Source organism: Vigna unguiculata, unplaced genomic scaffold, assembly GCF_004118075.2.
Source record: "Vigna unguiculata cultivar IT97K-499-35 unplaced genomic scaffold, ASM411807v1 contig_550, whole genome shotgun sequence".
NCBI classification, from domain to species: Eukaryota; Viridiplantae; Streptophyta; class Magnoliopsida; order Fabales; family Fabaceae; genus Vigna; species Vigna unguiculata.
In genome coordinates, this window is record NW_021011268.1 from 121904 (window position 1) to 127233 (window position 5330).

Here is a 5330-nt window from a genome sequence, read left to right on the forward strand (position 1 = left end):
CAAATAAAATAAGACAAAAAAAGAAAAAGAAAAGAGAAAAAATATAAATAAATAAATTAATTAATTAAAAAAAATTTGAAACAACCACATGAATTTTATATTTAATTAAATGGCCTAACTCTCTAAAGTCCCCAGCAGAGTCGCCATCTGTCACAATCGAAATCGCGACGGGATGACGAACCAAAAAAATAAAATTTGTAAAAAAGAGTTTTGGAGTCGCCACCATAGTTATTATAGGAAACTATGGAAAACCATAAAAAGAGCAAGGTCTACGAAAACAGAGATTGGGGGTACGGGAGTTAATTACGCGTAGGGAAGGTTTTAGCACCCTACAACGCCCATCCTTAAGACGGTACCTTTAATTAAAATACAAATTGATGTGGTCTCCTTTAAATATTTATTTTAAAAAAGAAATAAAATAAAATAAATAGATAAAATATAAATAAATAAAACAAAATAAAAATTAATAAATTAATAAATTAACAATAATAAAAATAAATAAATAAATAAAGATGACAAAGAAAAACAAAAGAAACAAAAAAGATTTTTTATTTTTTGGGCCCGACAATGATTACTCCTTGCTCCTACGTATCTCCATTCATAATGGAGAATCAGGGTCACGTAGTTCTTTATGAAAATACTTTTTGAAAACAATTTGTTCGAAGATGTTGATATCACTCTTTTTTAATATTTGAATATTTTGTATTTTTTAGTAATCTTATAGAAAAGCGAAGGTATTAAGTACTAAGTTGACGCGAGCGGTCACACGAGCACTTATACATTTTAAAAGTTAAAAGGGTATTTAAATTATTTATTTGTTATCACTTCCTTTAAAAAAAACTTTCGAAATAAGACATTGATACCCAACAAAATTTGACTATTTCATATCCACAATTTATGAAAACATTAGGAAAATAAATAAATAAAAGATTAGGAAATAACGTTTAGGATTAAACATATTATTTTAATATGAAAAATTTTTACAACCCTTAACATGAAAAAAAATGGCACAACATATTCATACAATGTCAAAACATGATATCTCTCACTTATTCATGCAACAATGTTCACAACCCAAAGCAATCAACAAAACCTTAATTATAAAACTAATGAACCCCAAAAGACATGACAGTAATGTTTTTTTTTATATCAAAAGAAATACTGAAAACATCAAATTCAACCAAGATAAAACACATCTCGAGAAATATTGCATGACACAATAAAAAATTAATTTTGCGAACCTGGACGGGAGATCAGACTTGCAATAATTCTGTTGGAACACTAAGAAGCACGTGGGGTGGCGATTGATGGTGAGCGGGTTTTTGTATGTGTGAGGGTTAAAAGAGAATGTGTGCTTAGAGTGAAAGAGGGCTCTAGAAATTTTTGAGAGAGAAAATTCATCCTTTCTTATTTTTCTGATGGGTTTATATACACAACACATTATAAATCTAATGTAATCTCGTAATAAAGGTCTGCATTAACTACAACGAGTTTTAAAAGGCAAGAACTGGTCTTAAAATTATTACAAAATGAGAATCAAATCATATAAAAAACAGAGCACAAAATCAAATGTGATCAGCAAAATTAATTTTAATTAGTAAAAGAGATTTTGTTTTGAATTATATTACTACTTTCTTTATCTGGGAAAAAAAAGGTGTCATAAAATCAGAGCACAAAATCAGAGTAAATAATTCTAAATATTAGAGCATATTCTGTTTCTAATTATTAGACTAACTTCTTAATCTGGAGCAGAAACGACAAAGCATAGAATGGGGGTGCAAAAACTAAATTTTGGGCTACCATTAGTTGCGAGAAAAACGGTGTGGGTGTATAGAATATTTTGGGCTAAAATAGAAACAAAAGCCTCAAAAGAAAATACATACAAGATTAAAACAAAGTTTTTTCTTTTTATTTATTTATTTTTTTATTATTATTATTATTATTATTATTATTATTATTATTCTGTTATTATTATTATTTAGACAAAGCAAAAAAAAAAAACAAAGAGAAAACTTTTTTTATTTTTTATTATTATTTTTTTTTTACCTTTTTCTGAAAAAAAACAAATTATTATTTATTCTATTATTTATTTAGCCGGACGAAATTGGGTGTTGACAACATTAAAATCATATGTTAGTACACTAGAGTGGCTAAGAAGGTAATAATAAAAGAGAACTCATAGCAGACTGGTTATGTTTGTAAAAATTAAACTTCAAATGTGATTAAATAAACAAACAAAATGCAAAATGAAAATTACCAAAACTAAAATCTAATCAATGAAAATTAAAAACATACTATAATAGAAGAAAATATCAAAATAGAGATAATAGTAGAATATAGGAGTTAGAAAAACAAAACCCCCAACGTCTATAAAGAGGCTTGAATAATGTGTGACAATGTCCTGTTCACAAACCTACACAAACGGTATTAAAACCAAACATATGAAGATGAAATATTAGTACACTTAAGTAAGGAGCTGTGAAAAACAAAGAAGATTAGTATAAGGAAACACATAGAAAACTAATTAAATTTGTAAACACTAAATTTGAAATCTAATTGAATGAAACGATATGGTGCATAATGAAAGTACATAAAACAATAATATAATCAATGGAAAATTAATTACACAACTAGTGTAACATTACATAATTATCAATGTAGAGAAAAGAAATGTATAAGAGTTAGAAAAATGATATTGAAATGTTGATAGCAAAGTAGTAACAATCTTTCACTACTACTTCTTGACAACCCTGTAGAAATGGAATTAGACAAAAACACATATGAAAATCAAATGCTAGTACACTAGAGTGGGTAAGAAGATATTAATAAAACAGAACACATAGCACAATTGGTTATGTTTTTAAAAATTAAACTTCAAATCTGATTAAATAAACAAACATAATGCAAAATGAAAGTTACCAAAACCAAAATCTAATCAATGAAAATTAAACGCACACTATAATAGAAAAAATTAACAAAATAGACAAAACGGTAGAATATAGGAGATACAAAAAAAACCAAAACGTCTATAGAGAGGCATCAGTAATGTGTGGACAACTTCCTGTTGACCAACCTGCACAAACAGTATTAAAACAAAACATATGAAAATAAAGTATTAGTACACTGAAGTAAGGAGATATGAATAACAAAGAACATTAGGAGAAGAAAACAAATAGAAAAAGTAGTTATATTTGTAAAAAACTAAATTTGAAATCTAATTGAATGAAACAAAATCATGCATAATGAAAGTAAATAGAACAATAATATAATCAATGGAAACTTAATTACACAAACTAATGTAACATAACATAATTATCAATGTAGAAAAAAGAAATGTATAAGAGTTAGAAAAATGATATTGAAATGTTGATACCAAAGTATTAACAATCTTTCACTACTACTGGTTGACAAACCTGTAGAAATGAAATTAAACAAAAACGGATCAAAATCAAATGTTAGTACACTAGGGTGAGTAAGAAGATATTAATAACACAGAACACATAGCACAACTGGTTATGTTGTAAAAATTAAACTTCAAATCTGATTAAATAAAAAAACATAATGTAAAATGAAAGTTACCAAACCAAAATCTTATCAATGAATATTAAACACACACTATAATAGAAAAAAATTATCAAAATAGACATAACGGTAGAATATAGGAGATAGAAAAAAAAACCAAAACATCTATAGAGAGGCATTAGTAATGTGTGACAACTTCCTGTTGACCAACCTACACAAACAGTATTAAAACAAAACATATGAAAATGAAGTATTAGTACATTGAAATAAGGAGATGTGGATAGCAAAGAAGATTAGTAGAGGAACACATAGAAAAAATAGTTAAATTTGTAAAAACTAAATTTGAAATCTAATTGAATGAAACAAAATCGTGCATAATGAAAGTAAAAAGAACAATAATATTATCAATGGAAACTTAATTACACAAACTAATCTAACATAACATAATTATCAATGTAGAGAAAAGAAATGTGTAAGAGTTAGAAAAATTAAATTGAAATGTTGATACAAAGTAGTAACAATCTTTCACTACTACTTGTTGACAAAAATGTAGAAATAGAAATAAACAAAAACAAATGAAAAATCATATGTTAGGACACTAGAGTGGGTAAGAAGGTAATAATAAAGAGAACACAAAGCAGACTGGTTATGTTTGTAATAGGTAACTTCAAATCTGATCAAATAAACAAACAAAATGCAAAATGAAAATTACCAAAACCAATATCTAATCAAGGCAAACTAAACCCACACTCTAATAGAAAAATAAATTCAAAGTAGACATAACGGAAGAATATCTGAGATAGTAAAACAAAACCAAGACACTTTTAGAGAGCATGAGTAATGCGTGACTACTTCCAGTTGACAAACCTGCACAAACAATATTAAAACAAAACATATGAAAATGAAATATTAGTACACTGAAGTAAGAAGATGTGAATAACAAAGAAGATTAGTAGAAGGAAATACATAGAAAAACTAGTTAAATTTGTAAAAAGTAAATTGAAATCAAATTGAATGAAAGAAAATGGTGCACAATAAAAGTAAATAGAACAATAATATAATCAACGGAAAATTAATTACACATACTAATATAACATAAAATAATTATCAATGTAGAGAAAAGAAATGTATAAGAGTTAGAAAAATGATATTGAAATGTTGATACCAAAGTAGTAACAATCGTTCACTACTACTTGTTGACAAACCTGTAGAAATGGAATTAAACAAAAACAGGTGAATATCAAATATTAGTCCACTAGAGTGGGTAAGAAGATATTAATAAAAGAGAAACACATAGCACAACTGGATATGTTTGTAAAAATTTAGCTTCAAATCCGATTAAATAAAAAAACATAATGCAAAATGAAAATTACCAAAACCAAAATCTAATTAATGATAATTAAACACACACTATAAAGAAAAAAAAAATTATCAAAATAGACGAAACGGTAGAATATAGGAGATAGAAAACAAAACCAAAACGTTTATAGAGAGGCATGAATAATGTGTGACAACTTCCTGTTGACAAACCTGCACAAACAGTATTAAAACAAACATATGAAAATGAAATATTAGTACACTGAAGTAAGGAGATGTGAATAACAAAAAGATTAGTAGAAGGAAACACAGAAAAACTAGTTAAATTTGTAAAAACTAAATTTGAAATCTAATTGAATGAAACAAAATAGTGCATAATGAAAGTAAATAGACAATAATATAATCAATGGAAAATTAATTACACAAACTAATGTAACATAACATAATTATCAATGTAGAAAAAGAAATGTATAAGTTAGAAAAATGATATT